Source organism: Melospiza georgiana, chromosome 13 (genome assembly GCF_028018845.1).
Source record: "Melospiza georgiana isolate bMelGeo1 chromosome 13, bMelGeo1.pri, whole genome shotgun sequence".
Classification (NCBI taxonomy): domain Eukaryota; kingdom Metazoa; phylum Chordata; class Aves; order Passeriformes; family Passerellidae; genus Melospiza; species Melospiza georgiana.
In genome coordinates this window covers 14,480,848-14,499,777 of record NC_080442.1, presented here as the reverse complement: position 1 = coordinate 14,499,777, position 18,930 = coordinate 14,480,848, and positions in this window count along the sequence as shown.

The window sequence follows — 18,930 nt, the reverse complement described above, 5'->3', positions numbered from 1 at the left end:
GCTTTGAGTTCCTTCACGGGTTCCACCCCGCTGCAAAATGAGGCTCTCAGGGAGGTGCATCAGTTCCAGCAAGGAATTGGACATTAATAAAGTCCATGACTGGGACATCAGATTCCCTGGTGAATGTTGGGAGCAAGGGGAATCTGTGCTTCCCTCCAAGCACATCCCTGCACCCTGATCCAAGCCCCACCATGCTGTCCCTGTTAGCACCAGAGAAGCTGCTGGTGCAGCTCCTGCCTTGTCTGGTGCTCATCTGTGAGTAACCTGCTCCAGCTCAGGATGTTCCAGGGCTCTCAGCACACATTGCACCTGCAGCAGGGCACTGTGTGGCTGAGCTGCTCCTCTCTAGGCTCTTCAGCATTGCAGGACCTGCAGCCCCTGAGTCAGAGTCAGTTCAGTGGGCTGAGCTGAAATGAGGAGGAAGAAAAAATGAAAGAAGTCTTCCAGGGGATCAGTTTCTTGATTTAATTTGCACTGAGTGGATGAAGGAGAGCAGGGGGAGGGTGATAGGGCTGCACTTTTGATGGTTACACTTTTCTGTAGCAGGGTCCTGGTTACATGCAGGATCAATTCACATCCTAAACCTCTGCCAGTGTCTGTTTTCATGTCTGGATAGCACACCCAACGCACACCCACACTGTCACCACACCATTAATATGTGTCTTTAGCCAAGGCAAATTAGACTTTAGGATAAACAGCCCTTATTTTTATTAATTTATTTTATAAATCTGTTTATGCTCTTTTGTAGAACAATAGCAACACTTCAATCCTCTGCACAGAGTTCTTATTAATAGCAACAAAACCAAGTAAATAAGGCAGGAGAAACAACAAGGGTATTTTTATTGCATCTAATCCTCCTTTTGCATCATTCATATTTATACAGGCCAGGGACTGATTTTCTTGGTCTGCCAAGCATGGCTGATGGATGCACTGCAAACACAGAACAGAGCCTTGCTCACAGCCAGGTTTTTCTGTGTCTCACTAGAGTGCTTTTGTTTTATCTCTCTCCACACCTTTGCATTAAGACAAAAGATTACAGCTCAGATGGGTGGGCAATTGTTAAAGGAAGGAGAACAAAATGAGCAGTCAGGCCAATCTGAGAGAAGGATGTAGGCAGGGCTAAGGCATAGAGACATCTCTACTGGGTTTAAGCACCAAGGACCAGGTAAAGCATTTAGGCACTAGCAGCCACTGGAGTAGGGAATTAATGCCCAACTCACTTCAAAAAATATTAAACCTTTGCCAAAATAAGGGGGAGAGAAAGGAAGAGCTTTGTGCTGGTGGTAAAAGGTGATGTTGCGTGATTAAAGGTGATGTTGCATGATTCAAGGCAGAGCTTTTTGCTCCTTAGTCCTCTAAGGTAACATCTGGACCATGGCCTTGCAAGTGGCCAGAACTGCACAAGAGCCACCCAGGTATTGATGCTCAAGAGCTACAGCATAACTTGGGCAAACGTCTCTGCTTTTCCCTCAAATTAGGTATTTCCTATTACACTGATTTATCCTTTTTACCAAATCTCATATTCTCATTTTTCTTAATTATTCCTGACATGTCAAAAGAGCTATAAGGGCTTCCATAAAGAAATCTAAAAGCTTTCTCACACTGAAGAAAACAGGTTAAGTTCAGCAGGCTTTGGTGCTGGGAAGGCAGGGAGGGTAAAATGAGGGGAAAGAGGTTTTTCTGCATTGCCTTGTAGCACCAGGCACACACTATGGACATGAGACCTGATCCCAGTTCTTTAGAGCATTATGATAGATGGGGAGAGGGGAAAAGCATGATCCTGGCACCAGGTCATAGCTTATTCCTACTTACAGGAAGGACAAGAAAGCAGTGACAGTCAAAATGGCTTCACAAAAAATCTGCCCCAATATCATGACAACCCAGAGCAGCACAGAAATTGCCATCCCAATCTCTGGCTCTCCAGTCTAAAAAATGTCCATTCTCTGGAGCTGCTTTGGTGTAATTTGCCAGGGGCAAGCTGCACCCAGCAGCACCAGGGGGGACTGAGCACACCACTCAGCCTGTCCTGGGCTTGTTAACACAGGCAGGCAGCACACACAAATCAATAGCCAGGGTCTGAAGTTTCACAGCAGGTCATCATTTGATCTGGTAATAAATCTTCTATGGTTTATTACTGGGGACAACAGAAGTAGAGGGAAAACATAGTTTTCAGCCAGGCCGTGACCAATGGGTTATAGGGAAGGAATGTCCAGGGTTATGGTCTGAGTTATTTCATTGGGGAGCACATTAAACACTGATTTTGTTCTCTGCAGGAGGGATGATGTCCAATGAAAATGTCAAAACACAGTAAAATGAGTTCAAGAAATAAAATAGCCTGGAAATAGGGAAAAGGATCCTAACTGGCATTGCTAGGACATTTTTGGGATTGGTAGCATCCCTGTCCCTCTTTCCTGTCCCCTTTGAGTTGTGGGAAGAAGAAGTAAGCTGTCTGACCCTCTAACCTCACAGTTTCACTGGGATGAAAGGGTTTGTAGCCACCCCATTTTCCATGCTGCTACTGCAGCACATTTACTTGCATTAAATTAGAGTCACAGCTGTGCAGCTTTTACTGGGAGACAATTTACAACCTTGTTTGGATAAGAAAGAATATTGTGACCAGAGCGCTGGGCAAATACTTTACCTTGGGAGAACCCCAGCTGGCATTTCCTGCCTCCTTGCTCCCAATAAGCAGGAAGTTTTCACAGGCTGGTTCTCCATCTCCAAAGCTGCCTCCAGCCTTGCTCTGCTCCCACAGAGCTGCAGAGGAGTTGCAGCCCCTTGTGCACTACAGGGTTAACCAAAAGCCAGGCTGTAAAAGCAATTCCAGCCCTGCTAATCCCATCCACTGAGCTGTGAGTCTGTTCCCAAGGTTTCCCAGCACAGCTCATTGCTGCATGTGCCTTTGTATTACAGTAGAGCACTTTATCTTCAGGCTGAATTTTTGTAGGGCTGGTGAATATAGTGATGTTTCAAGCTGCTCTGTCCAGATAAAGGACTGGGGCTGGACTTCTTGGAAAGGCAGGATTAGTGTCACCAATCATGTTTTTCCTTCTAGCGTGTGCTCAAAATGTCTGTAACCTGGGAGAGCATAAAAAAAGATTCCGGAGTAGGATGCCCTAGATTGTATCATCACAGCTTGATGTGTGTGGAGGCCTTTCTGCTGCTGACACCAATATTGTCTCAGGTATTTAGACATGATTCTTTCTCTTCTGGGTTCACTCTCCTGGGATTTCTCTGGCTCTCAGTTCTCTTGGAATCTGCCTGACTCAAGAGCCATTTGGACATCTCTGTTTGTCACCATGGGAGCTGCCTCGGGGTAGGTGTCCTCTGGCAACCTTGTACTGGTGCAACTGGAATAACCATGCTGAGGATGCTGATGGTCCCACTCTGATCTGTACCTGGGAAATATTGAAGGACCCAGGATAAAGCAGAGGCTGATGACTGTCTCTCACCCAGATGGTCTGGATTCTAAGGACACACATTGACTCTGAAAGCTCCCAAAACTCTTTTGACATCTTCTTATTGCCATACCCATGACTGCATCATAGTCATGGCTGTAAATGCTGGCTTGCTTTCCTCCCCAAATATTCCATTTACTCTAACAAGACATGGATTGCACTTAATTGTTTATCTGAACTGAGCCTGTAAACTGTTAAATGATTCATCCATTAATATTCAAGGTGGATGCTGCTTTCACACGTGGCACTGTGCAGAAAAACAAGAGACACGTGTTATTGTAATGAATCAATAATTACTGCTCATGAAATGTTATGAAGATAGGGCACACCACTATTTATTAGATACTTATTTTAGGTTGTTCCACTGGGTTTGGTGATGAAAGGAAGGTGATTCTCCCCAGACCATTGGGAGTTTGGTACCTACACAGCAAGTGATGCACTGGAGCATGGTTAGGAGAGGTAGCCCCAAAAGTGATATGCAGACCAGCATTTTGCCAACCCAGCCTGCAAATAATTTTGTTCAGAGCCAGTAGTTTCTGGGGAAAAAAAAAAAAGAATAAAAATTAAAAAAAAAGGGAAACCCAACCCCGATTGCTCGCTCAGGCAGAGTACAGGGCAGCTGGACAGAAACCATCTCTTTTGGTTTCAGCCCTGCTCACCCCTTCTCTCTACACACTTGGCAAGGGACCCTCTGTGTCATGAACAAGGATCAATTCATCATGTGGAGTAGGAAGGCACCAAGCCCACCCCCAGGAGCAATTGCTGGGAACATGGGGCATTGAATGACTAAAGTGACAGGAATTCTGCCTTGCATTTCAGTGTGGCCAGGATTTACTCACAAGAAAAGAGGAGAAAGTTCCTAAGATTTCATTCAATTTGGATAAGTACCAACAGTTTGTTTGGTTATCCTAGAGCCTTTTATCTGCAGTAAATACAAAAAGAAAAGGCCTTTGAGAAGACAGATTGAGAGGGTGTTGAATAAGTTGTTACCCTTTCCTTGTTCTGAGTGCAAGCAGCCAGTTTGCATGGATAGCGACTCTAAAAGGCTGCCTTTTAGAATCAAGAAGTAAATTGTGTTTAAGATTTTAATGATGGAAATTTCACTTGCTGCTTTGGGCTTACCCTGGCCAAGCCAGTGGATCAATGCACAAGGGTCATGCATTATTTCAGCTGAAGTACTGTTGATAAATGGTGATGAGCTTGCAGAGAATTATTCAAGAGACATAAGCAGCTACAGGCAAGGAGTGTTTTTCCTTTATCAGAACTTGCCAAAATGTGATTCTGAGAAGCCTGTGCTTCAATGAAATTTTGTCTCCTGACTTCTCACCTCCAAAAGTCTCCAGTTTTTGCCCAGAGTGGACCTCTAGTGATGCAGACAGAGGTCTGGTTTCAGTGAAATTCTTCCCTGCTCTGGTGCCAGACAGGTTTGGAGACTGAATCAATATTTGCAACAATTACAGAGGAACTTTCCCTTCAAGCCTTCTGAGTTCAACTGGCTTTTAAACTTGTCAGAGATAATTCTCCACCATCTCCTTGCAGGTTTTAGCAGTAGACCTGAACATACAGTCATTCTCAATAGGGAGATGATCCAATCCCACCTACCTTTGCAAAGGTGACTCTGGATTTGCATGATACAACTTTAAAAAAGAAGCAAAGGACTTCCAAGAAGCTGAAATACATCTACACAATATCATTTCAGTCAGCTGCTCTGAGCAACAAATACTTTCATGCAGCTAATTTATTCTTCTTAAAAATGTCCCATGGGAAGAAATATCCTATGGTTGATTGTTCATGAACATTTAAAGAGTTTCCTCTCTGGCAATTCTTTCTCCTCCTGACAGAATATCAATCCAGCCATTCTGTCATCTCCTGTGCTTTAGTTTAGTTACTACCACAGTTACTGCTACAGCAGTAAAATTTATTGATCAGACATTCTTGCTTTACAAGGTAGAAATGGAGGGCTGTGACTGCTCATTCCCCTACAGAATGCAGTTACTGTCTTTGGAGGTGAAGAGCCTTGAACCTTTATGGAGCTGCAGACTCCAAACTGGGTGTTAGGAATGACAACCAAAAAAAGAATCATTGAGCAAGCAGGAAAGGAAAAAAATAATGTTGGGGCTCTCAGTAAGCACTGTTCATTTCTGGCTGTAGATATCATTGTCTGCTCCTGACTAGTGTAGAACTAGCAGTGAGCTCCATGGCATTTTCCTTTTCCCTCCCTGCTCATTCTCTTCCAGGAAAATGCTGCACTGTCACACACATATTTTCTGAAAAATCCTTTCACTAGGATTTTTCTCCTGAGAAGCTGAGAAGCCTCAGAAAAGAAATGCAAACAATAACTATCTGATGGCTGTGGAATGGTCTGGAGATGGTTTACCAACAGGTGCATCTTTGATTGGTTCCATGTGGATTGTTTTTACTTGATGACCAATCACAGCCAGGTGTGTTGGACTCTCTGAGTCTCACAAGATTTTATGATTCATTTCTTTGGTAGCCTTCTGATGTCTCCTTTTCTCTTTCTTTAGTGTAGTTTTAATATATCATTTTCTTTTAATATAATATAGTATCATAACATAATAAATCAGCCTTCTGAAACATGGAGTCAAGATTCTCAGCTCTTCCCTCATCCTGGGGACCCTCAAACACCACCACAGGGCACTGCTGGCTCTTGGCAGCTGTTGTCTCATTAGTTCTCCATTAACTAGCAGGAACAACATGTGATGCATTTCTACACCCCTCTAGCTGTCACAGGCATTAAAATGCCCACTGCCATCTGACTGGGAATGTGAAAGGCAGTGGTGGAAAGACACACACATTAAGCAACTCAGAAACGAGGGGCCAGCTGGTATCTTAAGAGGGTGTAATTTGTAAGGCACAAAATGGGCCTAAGTGAGCACGAGGGAGGCTCTGACCCTGGGCACTGAAGCACATACTTCTCTTTAAGGAGTTAGTAATTCCACTAAATTCATTGGCAACAATATTTTCGACCAACTCTTTTCTGTGTCTAATGTTCCCTGGAGAGAAAATAGAAGTGATAATATCAGTTTGCCAGTTGTTGAGGCTTAGAGGCTAAATGTGTGCAGAGTGCTTTGAGATAGGAACCTAGGAAACAGGCCCAAAGGGGACTCCAAGGGTACCAAACCCCATAGGCACATCCACCACTTAATATCTTTGATAAATTTAGCAAGCTCCATCCTGAAACCTGTTGAATTTCTCACCCAAAGTATTTTGGCTAGCAAGCTATTCACAAGTGTTACCTTTCTGAGGGTTAGAAGCGGGGCTGTTAGTGTGGGCAAATGATGAAAAGAAAATGCATTTAGGAAAAGATTATCAGCTGCATTATGAGCCAAAAGGAACAAGTGTGCTCTGAACAGTCCATTTGCTTCCTGCCTGCTCTGGGCACTGTTCCCCTGTCTTCTTCCATGGTTTATGTCACTGTTCTCCTCCAGCCATTATTGCCCCATTACTCATTTCTGTTTGCAGACACTGCTCCCTCCCCACCTTCTTCCTACTGATTTTTGTACCTTCTCCTGCTCCTCCACCACTTGATTTTGAACACCAGAAATCCAGTCTCCCCTCACAATCCAGGAGCATGGGCATTTACCCTGTTGCACTGAGCTCCTGAAACCCTGTCAGCATTCAGGAAAGCCTGTGGCTGCAGAGAAGATCCTCAGCATTCCAGCAGGCAGCATTTCTTGCCTTCATGCTGGCTGGTGGAATGATGTGTGTGAGGAGAATTGAGAGCCTGATGGAGGAGTGTGGGAAGAGTGGCTGTACCAGCACCCCCAGGCTGTCAATAACCATCAAATGATGGTGACTGAGCCACTGTGGGGAGCCACAAAAGCAGGAAGGAGCCAAACATGCAGCCATAGAACATTATTTTTCTTCACTTTTCCGTAATTATTTCCTAGGATGAGAATTTGCTTTTCCTCAGCATTTTAAAATTGAGGCCACTCTTTGTGCAGCAGTCACAATCTGCCCAACATTCACATCCAATAGGGGGGACAGGACCTGGTTTTGGATATCATCCATCAATGACAGATCCACACCACTGTGTGATGGAGGGAAAGGCAGGGAGGAAGGAGGGGGGGGGGGAATGGGAGGTGCAGAGGGCTGGTAAACAGCACACAGAAATCTCATTTTCAGTTGCCAGCTCAAAAACAACCCCAGCTTGCTGTGGCCCAAAGCCATTTCCTGTTGAGTGTAATGACTTTGGTGCTCGCTCTGCACTTATTAGACAGGCAACCAAAAGAAAACAACAGCCAAAAGCTGTCTTTGAAAATGAAGCAGGCACTACTAACAGCAGCTATCCATCTTAGTCTCCACTTCCCCCTGGAAACAGATCCCAGCAATTAGCAGGACACCCACTTCTTTCATGGAAATACACAAAATGTTAAATGAACTCCAAACCTGCTTCTGTCTCTCTGTGAACATGAACAGAGGGAGGGAAGGGACCCTTCAAGCCTATGCATCCCTGCCCCTCTGCAGTGAGCAGAGACATCTTCAGCTTGATCAAGTTGCTCAGAGCCCCTGGCTTTGAATGTTCATTATTTTCTTCTCTTTTCAGTAATTATTTCCTAGGACGAGAATTTGCTTTTCCTCAATATTTTAAAATTGAGGCCACTCAGTTTTAAAAGGATGGAGCATTGGGAGCCCATGCCAGTGTTTCACTACCCTCACTGAAAAAAACCTTCTTCCTTGCCTTTGATCTAAATTGACCCCATTTCAGTGCAACACCATTTCCCCTTGTCCTGTCACAACAGGTCCTGTAAGAAGCTTTTCCCCACAAATACAAGTTTGTGCCTAGATCTGAGTTCACAATAAACTCACTGGCACCCCAAAGAGACAATTTCTCCTTGGGAAAAGTGTCATGAGCAGCAAGAGCCACCTTGCAGAGCTGCCAGGAGAGCTGCAGTCCCACATCCCTCCCCTCCCTGCCTGAGCTTGGATCAGGGCAGAGAACCAAACACCCTGAATCCTGACCTGGCAGAGTGTGTCACTGTGCATCTGTGCTCTTTTGCACACACAACCTTTACTTTTTCTCCACCAGACTGGCAGCCAAGAGTGACAGAGGATTCCTTCCTCGCCCAACAGCTGTGCTGGCAGTGCTGATGAATGTTTCAGGATAACTAACATCCTCCTCATCTCAGATTCCTCTGCACCTCTTAGCCTGTTCATGTGGAAATGGCTGAGCCCTGGATTTAAACAGCACTTCTTCCACAGACTCACTTTCCCTGGTATTTGTCCACGTTATGGCATGTATCCATGTGAAAGAAAAAGTATGTTGAGGGTAATGGAGCAGAAGGACAGAGGGTCATCATTATTTTTTAAGCCGCTTCGAGGATTCCGAAGAAACTACTTCCAACAGACAATTATGTAGGCATTCTGATGTGGCTGCCCTGTAGGAGGAAATTTGGCTCCACCACACCTTCCCCTCCCCACATTGCTTTCACTGGAATTTTAATCATCTGAAGAAGGATAAAATCAATAAAATGTTTAATGTGGAGAGATGGGACAGGGTGACCCCGAGTGCTGCTCTTTGGGGATGAAAAATGCCTCATTTAAAGTTTTTCACTTTGTGGATCTCCCCCAGCAATAAATTTGATTTCCTGCCTTTTGCATTTGCTTTTGATTTCAGTGGAAATTGGCTCCCACAATCAGGGCAGGCAGGGAGATGGAGCTGGGCTGAGTTTGTGCACAGACACTTCACAATCACCCAAGAGAGGTGTAGATGGTGGAGTTCTCCAGCAGCACAGACTGGCTTCTCCATGAATAGGAGATCTGGCATGATGAACACTGAAGCTTTCATCACTACCAAAACATCCACAATAGTTGTTAATTCCTTCCTAGATGAAGAGGTGGTGTGTTAAGGACTGGAGCTCTTCAAGAGATGAAAAGATATTTTGTCCCCAACAGAAAGCAGCTGATAATGAAATAGAGAAGCACAGCCCACACCATGCTGAACATCTGCATTTGGATTTTAATTCTCCATCCCCTTAGAATCATGTTTTAGTGTTGTCCAAAGGCAGATAAAAAATTATGCCTCCTTTTATTATGTCTGTGAGTTTTTGGCAGTGAGATGACCCTGTATCTTGCAAACTGATGTTCCCTCTGATGTGAGGAGTTTGGCTGCTTTGGCCTCTTGTAACTGCATCTGCTTTTGGTCCAGAAGAGGCAAGAGCAAGAGAAAAGAGCTCACCTTGCTGTTTCAGGTAATTGGGAGCCAATGAAACAGGCTGGGACCCTGCCCAGAGCTTTTCATGAGGGCTCTGCCCACACAGGGCTTGGTGCTGTCCTGTTCACTCAGTGGCATGATCTCTATCACATGGTTCCAAATCTGAAATAAACTGTCTGCTGGATCTCTTACAACAAAGGTCTTTCCCATCTTTTTGTTAAATTACCATTACATTAAAATACCATGGAATAGTACTGCAAAATCTGCATCCTGGAGGAAAATGATGGAAATAGAGGTTTTTCTTCACAGCCAAACAGAGTGAAACTCACTGACTCTTATGATATGGCATGTTTTTCCCAGCACTGAATCTCCTGCAGATGCATGGTTAGATAGAATTCTCAGCTACAGGATTACACAGAAAAGCTTGAATTCAGTGCTAGGTCTTAGGAAGCAGAAGGTGCACTAAAAAAAGTTAAAATATCATCCTCTCTTGGAATGTGACTCATGCGTTAGGGATGGTAGATTCTGGAAATGGTTAATTAGTAAAAACACTTGGGATATTCTCAGCTAGAAAATCTTCTGTGCCAGGATCACAAAGGGCTAGGGTTTCATCTAATACACAGCAGCAGTGGGAATTATGCTCCCTGCTGTATTTTAATATCCAGTGAGCCATTTCTTGGGTGTGTTTGGATACCTTCATAGCCTTGCACTCATGGGGCACAAGGGGATTCACTTTCCTCTAAACCCAATTAATCAGTACCTGTGGAAGGCACAATGGATTTCAATACATTTTGTAAATATAATAAAGGTTTTCTGCAGTTTTTTTTACTTATTTTTGAGCAAATGTGTGCCTTCAATACTCACTGAATTTAGTTGACTGTGGTTACTGCCAACGCAGGAATCACCCAAGTGGAGAGCACTGGACCATCAGTTCTTGTGTGTCACCAAGACATCCAAGAATGTCCCTCCTCACCAAAGGATTGTCCATCTGTTGCTGAGTGGTGGTTAAAGATCAAAAGCTGTAAACTGAATCTTATTTCTATTTTCTCAGGAGAAGTTCTGTGTGAATAATCAACAATCTGCAAATGCAAGAGACTCATATAAGAGACTGAGTCACTCCCAAAACTTTGGATCAATTAAATATGTAACCAAACCTATAGAGAAGGGGTAAAATAATTCTACTCTTTTCTATATAACATCAGTTTAAAATGGAACTGCAGCAAGTACAATAGGAAACAAAATCCCTGACAGTTCATTCCAGAGCTACTCTTATGAAACACCAATCCTGTCATTTATTTGCCTTGTCCTTGATAAATACACACAAAAGAAGGGAAGATTTTACAGCAGAAAATATCAATAATGTCTTAAGGGAGTCAGGCAAAATTGGTTTGTCTATTTACAAATCAATACATAAAACCCTCCATAAAGCTGGTACTTATTTGACTTTGATGCCTGAGCATTACTGAGGGTGTCAAGGGCTGTTCTCTGTGCTGTCTGATGGCACAGAGAGGAAAAGCTGTCGTGCTGTGCTGAATTTCTGGTTCCCCACATGTGTCCTTGTGCCAGCACAAGCCAAGAGGCTCTGTGGGGTCATGGGCTGTGGAGGTGTGCTGAGCACCACTCCTGATGGGAATACCCCAGGGATGTTCTTCAACTGCCCTCCATGCTGCCCTGATGGCTGTGTGAAAACTGAAACAGAAGAGATCTGTAGGGGCCTGAGTTAACTTATGTATTGTAAATATATGTATGGCAGTGAAAGATCTTTGTATTGTATTAGTGACCCTGCCCTGATTCTAGTTATTGTAAATGGGCAGCAGCTGTGATGTCCTTGATTGGGCAGCAGCTGTAGCCCATGGAGGTAACTGAGATAAAAGGGGGTGGGGTGGTCAGGGAGAGCCTTGGAGAGGAGCCCTGACCGAGAAGCAACAACACCACTGCTGTGAAGATCTGCCATGAGAAAACCACCAAGAAGGTATGAGACTCAGGAAATATAATTATACAACAATACGAATACAACAGAGATCAGCCCCCCTGGCATCAGCATTTTCCGGAACATCAGCCGGATTTTGTAGACTGCTGTTTTCCCCTCTGTTGTATTCCCTAGGGCCTGGAAAATAAATGGGAAAGGCTATGCAGATTCCACTGGGACAGGTGAGGTGGGTCAGGACATTTACATCAAAACACAGGGAAGATAGAGGCTGGAAACTCTGCTTCCACTTCCCTGGGGAAGGCCCAGATCTGTCCCTGGAAAAGGGGTGCTTTTCTATCTGTGCAAGACTTAAACTGGGAAAAAGATGCCCAGAAAGCCCAAGGGCATCCCTCCTGCAGTTACCAGGACTTGGAAATGTCTCCCAGCAGAGGAGTGAGTGAAGATGCAGAGGGAGAGATGATACCTTTCATTAAATCAGTGGAGCAGAGCAGCTGTGGAGCAGCAGAGCAGGAGCCAAAGGCAGGCAGCCCCTCTGAGGGGGGTAGGTCTGAGACAGAGATGGCAAACCACATAAACACAGTCCCTAAACACAGCCAAGCATCAATCTAAATGCTACAATTACAAAAATATTGCCCTTAACAATTTGAAAACGTCACTTGCAGGATGTACAATTAACCCTAAGAAATCAGCGAGAGAAAAACTGATTGGGTAGAAATTCCATAAAATGGGGGTCAACACCTTTTCTGTTTTCTCCATCAGGATTTAAAAAGACATAAAATCAGGGATATAAAGGCCAGCAGCAAGAAATAAGATTTTTTTTTTCTCAGCCAGCAGTAAACAACACACATCTTTCAGAAAATGAGACATGTCCCAAGGAATTTGAAATGGATCATTGCCTTTTATGAAACATTAGATGTGTCTGGAAGTTAACACTGAGAATTAGAATGCAGAGAATAGACAGACCACAGAAAAACATCATTAAGTGCAACGTATTTACTATCCTTTCACAGTGGGAATAGGAGCATTATTGTTTAGGTAAGTGAATGGAATTTCAAATGGAAGACCAGACCAAATCTACCTAGTTTTGGTTTGGTTTTATAACAAGATGAAATTTCCTGCAATGTCCTGTATTACTATATTATGCATTACTGCCTGGAGGAAAGTTTCTCTCTAAACAAATAGATGAAAATATTTTGAGAGAGATCACAAAGGAGCTTAGAGCAATGAGCAAAAACCAAATAGGCAGTGTAAGCATGATTAATTTGTTTCTGCCTGCTTCTCCATTCAGAGAGGGATGAGCTGGGGAAAACATGGTTTATTTGCAAAAGGAATAGATTCCTATCACAAAGAGAATGGGGGCAAAACTGCTTTGAATTATTTTTGTTGTCTTTTGTGCAACAAATTCTCTGACAAAAAGATGTAAAACTTAAATCTCCCGCATGCTGGAATGCTCTCACATTGCTATTTCCAGCAGTGGGCTGTGGCCAGATGCCTTTGTTCTCCATATCTCCCTTCCCCTCTTTGTGTGCTCTTTATTTATGTTTTTCTACCTGTTGGATAACAAATTATTGTGCTACATGAATGGGAAAGACTGGATCTCTGATAAAGGGCTTAGATGAGCGGAGATAGTGCTGGTGGCTTGTTCGATGAGGTTCTTCTTAAACAATTTGTGCCACAACAGGAGCAGCCTCAGGTTAACAGCCTTTTTTGAGTCTCAGACATTGTGAATGGTGCAAAGGTGAGGGAGATGAGGCTGGGAGGTGAAGGCTGTCAGGACTCTGCCCTCCTGGCCCAGCTGAGCAGGTGGTGGGTGGTGCTGAGGGGTCAGGGACCCATTGCCATGGTTCAGCTTCTCAACCTGGTTTTGCTGCTGAGCTGGAGGTGTAAGAACCATTCCCTGAATGCAGAAGCGGGAGCTCAGTGGTTCCAGGTGTCCTACTTTCCACCCACCCCTGCCCTCATTAAGGAGAAGCTGTGCTGTCTGACTTGAAAACACTTTGTGTACGGCCTGGCAGGAATTTTCCTGAATCCAACCTCAGTTTTGCTGTGCTGTTATTTCTGGGTGAGCAGTAGAGATGCTGCTTCTCCTGTGGCCTTCCAGGGTAGCAGCAGCTCCATCTCCCTGTTCCTCAGGGGGGACCCAGCCTCAGCTCTGTCCCAGCACAGGTTCTCCCATCTGCTGCCATCTCCTGTTGTGCTTTTCTGTCCAGGTTTGTGATAACCTGGCATTTGTACTGACAGTGAGCACTGAAAATTTATGTGTGCTTTGGATTTCATAGGGATTTGGTGTCATTTTGGTCTTTTTTAGAGCTTTGCTACTCTGTTTTGTCCATGAGAATAAATCCTGATTGTGTTGATGATAAGTCCAGCAAGGGCAGCTCCCAGATGAGGGGGAAAACATGTAAACATCAAAGATTTGGAGGAAGGCAATAGATTTTTCTCAAGGTTTGTGTGATTTTATGAAGTGCAGAACAGCAGTAAAAAATTTATTTTAAACTATAGTTAACCTGTGTGGCTGAGATGAACAGAGGTTGAATGAACCAGCCACAGGACTCTGGGTTATGGCATTTCTGTTCTTCAAATCACAATATAACCAGCTCTAAAGAAAACAGAAACACTGAAAACAGTTTTCTGGGGACAAAGTGAATTGCTTATTGCTCAACTGTGGTCTAGAGGTTTGCTCCCTTTTCCTTCCCCCATTCATTGCTAAGTTATGTCTTCCCTCCGGGTAATTCACAATAAACACCTCAGGGATGGAGGGAATGATTGAAAAAACATGAAAACGTTTGAAAACCTTGATTCACTGCCAGCAAACCACCTTCCACTGCAGTTAAATATCTGTTTGCATTTGAATATTTGATGGAATCTGGTCGAACTCAAATGAAACTGTTGCTGGGAGAGAGATAATGCTCCGGCAATCTATAGTAATGATCTGAAGTGGTGCCATTTACAGCAATGGCCCTGCTATGGCTGCTGCATTGTTAATGAGACCACAGAAACACACAGAGCCCATTAATGATGGGGAAGAGCCTGCAGGGAGCAGGGGGCCCTCAGCTCCCATCTCTGTGCCAGATGTGGAAATTTCCACTCAGCCCCTGGCACAGGGATTGCCACCCACTCACCCTCCCAGCTGGGCAGCATCCCTAACCCATTCCCCTGTGCTGGGATTACTGAAAGCCTGGTCCTTCTGCAAGGGCCACAGCGAGGAAGAAGTTGAAAGGCAGGATTTCCTATCTCTGATGGCTTCTGAAATGAGTTTGCCTGCAAACCACTAATCCCTGAGCTACTAAACAGCTTCACTCTCCCACACTGTGACAGTTTTCTCTCCTGCTTTTCTCAAACAGCTACCACAGCCAAGGATGGATCAGTTATAGATTCCCTCACAAGATATAGAACCCTAAACAAAGTGAAAAACTCACTTGACTTAGTGGAAGATTCTAAGATTAAACCTGGAGCTAAAGCTGACCCAGAGGTCATCTCTGAACTCCTGCAATGGCTAAAGATGTGAATCCTTCACTTCTAAGCTGGGTGAAATGCTAGAGGTCACTGAACTGGGGAAAGCACAACTGGTGAGAGGACAAATGGTGCCAAAATTCTTCCTCAAAGAAAAGAGGAGCCAAAGGAGGAGGGTAATCACATCTTTTGAGCAGCTGGCTTCAGTCCAAGGGAAAAAGAGATGTAAGGCTGTCACCACTCCCTGCAGCACTGCTGAGGGGGTATTGGCAGGGAGAAGAAAGCAGGCATTGCCTCACAAGCTCACCTTGATCTTCTGAGTAATTGCATTTCCATGAAGTGTCACTTCTTGCTGGCCCACAGGTGTTCCCAGCTGTGTTTCTGTGTTTGCTGCCTGAGCACTCAATACCCCCTCAAAGGGGGGGATGTGGAGGCCCTTTCATTGAGCTGTTGCCAGGCTGAAGGGATCAATTCTCATTTCTTCCATATTTTCTCCCTGCCTCCTTTCCATGTGCAGCACCTCCAGTTAAATTTCTGGGGAAATACGGGAGAGGGGGCTCTGCCCACTGGGTTTTTGTTATTGACACTGTAAATAGATGGGGGCAGTTTTCCACTCCAGCTTTCCCTGGAGTGGGGAAACTCCCTTTTCTCCTGCAGGAAAGGATTTAACCAGCACAGAAACTGTCCAAAGGGAGAGGCTCTTACCTCACATGGCAAAGAGCTGATGCTATACCTGGAGAGACAGTCCATGAGTGGGTCACTTACAGATCTGCTCCTTGAGAGGTTTCCCTGTGTCTTCTTCTGAAATATCAGGCTCTGCCCCTCACCTGGCAGGGAATCTGACATGAGACAGGTCCTGCTCTAAGCTGATCCATTTGGGCACTGGTCTCCAACAGCTGAGATCTGCCATCAGAATCAAAGAATGACATTTCTTTAGCAGTGACCATTTAAATCCAAATTATTTATTCGGGGAATTTATTAATTTAAAGAAGAAATCGTTAGTTGATCAGAATCTGAGAAATAGCTTTCCCTCAGGACCTGCAATACTGATCTCAGCCTTGTGCTGGCATGTGGGGTGTTTATTCAAGCTTGGCCCTTGAAAAGGGTCACCAAGCCCCTGTCCCAGGGTATTTCTGTTTGCTTTCAATTGCAAATGAACATTGGATAAGGACTTAATCTCCAGTTTGCCTTGTAGAAATTGATTTATCACTTAATAAAACCCTTGCTGTGATGGGGAGAGAGCAGGCAGAGCCTGAGCAATAGCTCCATTGTGCTGTCAGTATAAATTAGAGTTAAAGATGTTACTCTTTAACTACAAGCTTTGGGGTTTCTGTGTTTTTTTTACAAGTGCAATTTTCAGCTGACAAAAGGCATCTTGCACAACAGATTCTTTCCTGTTTAGGTCTTCATCCCACACAGTTTTCACAGCCCTGCTGCCCTCTGAATCTCCTGCAGGCAGCAGCATGCAGAGAAGAGGGGATCAAACTACAGGAGAGGCAGAGTGTTTTCTGGAAATTGTAGTGCACAGCTATTGATGATGATTATAGGGAAAAGGCTCATTGATTTACACGCTACTTTCTGAAAATCTGAGGTTTCAAAAGAACCAGGGAAAGGAAAAAGTAATAAACTTAAGACATCTGTCCTTTGTTATTAGAGAGGATAGAGCTGGTTTCAGGTGTCTGAGGGAGTCATGGTAAGCTCCAAGACAGAGTGAAGTCTGAAGAAAGAGCTTTACTTCTAAAGTACAGACCAGCTTATTTTTCCTAGGCTCTCACCGCAGCCTGAGTAGCTGAAATATGGAATAAAAGTGCATCAGCTCTGTAGAGATGTCCTGAAACAAAGGTTCAGAGCCAGGAGTAAGAGCAGGGACACATCTGGGTTTCATCATTTGGGAATTGCCTGAATGTGCTGTCAGTCTCCTCCTCTGTAAGGAGACCAAAAAGATGACACAGTGAGAAATGCTCAGTCAGTAATACTGAAATACCAGATATGGATAGAGGGAGTGGTATCAGCTCTATCTAAAGCTGAGAGCTCTTGGTCTCCTGCCTGACTGCAGATGGAAGGATCCTGTTGGCACAGGTTGGACATCCAAGGGAACAGGGAGTGTCACAGTGACAGCCTGGTGTTTGTGTGCAGAGGAGCTGAATTAATGTCAGTGATGGCTATCAATCAAGGAGGCCAGGCCTACCTCAGGGGTTTCCATGTCTCTTTTTAATCCTGCAGCTTGTTAACATCAGTTTTGTCTTTTGCATTCAGCTTCTGAGAAGCTCCCATGAATTGTAGATTCCATAATTCCTGATTTCCCAGCCCAGGACTCGGGGGTGGCATCAGCCAGCCTGTAATTCCCTTGGCATAAACAGAAATTCAATAAATAATATTAACCAGGGCTTATGGGGTTAACTTACTATGGCAGAAAAACTCAAAGAGGAGAGGAAGATTTATTTATAAGTTAACATTTATATATATACACATGCATATATATATATTCATTAACTTGCTAGAATGTATATTGGGAGCATTTAATACATTCCTCAACAGCTGAGAAATTTCTGTTCAGCTCACAAATTCATCAGCACAGTGAGTGATAATGAGCCTTTTTGCATCCTACAGCATCCCTGCATCCCTGGGAATCCAGGCTCTCCCTGATTCTAAGGCTAGACTGAGAATGGAAAAAATAAATTAACCCCTGTCATTTTTGCTAAATGTGTCTGTAATGAGTCATATTCTATTTGAAAGGTAAAAGTATTTTAAACAGAAACTAAAATGTGGACCTGATGTACTTAATTACTGTTAATCACAGAAGAATTAGGACTCATCAAAGGTTTTCTATAATTTTGTTAAATATTTCATACAGTCTGTTTGCTCTGGCAGGACAGAGAACAAAATGTTAGGAATATCTTCCAAGTCAACTTCTTCTAGAAAACAAATAATTGAATTTGCAGATTTATTTGCCTTTATTTCACAGTACTTTTGGGATATCTTATTTCACTCCTTACTTAATTCATTTGTAGCAACATCTTTTCTTTATTCTTATAATGATTCACATCACAGTGATGGTGGAACTATTTTACAAAACCACTTTGGTTATCTTAGTCGTGACTTACCACAATTTTTGCATATTCTAATCTATAAATTAACATTTAACAAGCATTCAAAGGATTTTATACAAATAAAAAAATAAATGTGTGGGTGGGGTGTTCGTGTGCCAAAAGTGACTTGCTTTGTATGGAGGAAAGAGAGGGCAGAGAGAGCTGCCCAGAGTAGCAGCCTGTCAGCAGCACCAGTTCTTGCTGTTCTGACCACTAGGGACCAAGATCCTCCAAAATCTCACTCTCTTTCTGTCTTAATTTTCAAACAAAATACAAATCTATTTTTTTAAAAGATGGCTTTATTAGTCTCGATGATTGTTCCCTCCTCTTCCATTTATTTTGAAAGGAAAACACAATTTCTTAATAATAATTTAAAAAAAAATTATACTGGAGAGACAGAGATTTATGTGCCAGTGAACACTTTGGTATTCTGCACATGGAAACGCTGACCATATTCAATTTTTTTTTGTCTTGAAGGTGAAAGAGATATTTTCTTTTTTGAAGTTCCCCATTGCCTTGAGAACACTTAACAGAAAATTTCCCTCCTTGCACTAATAGGACAGACATTTCAAATCTATCAGCTGAACTATCAGCTGAAGGGAAGGCTGCAATCTTTCATTAGCAGCTGAAGAATGCACCACACCATCCAACTTCAAACATTCTGTTAAAAATATAATTAAGCCGTCTTCTAAGTAATAATAATAATGATATCTTGTATTTTCCCAGATGCTTTTATCCCTGCGAAGAATATATTTCAGAATTCACAGACCTCCTCCTGTCTCCCTTTATTAAAATAAATGTTGAAAAAATGCCACAGCTACTTGG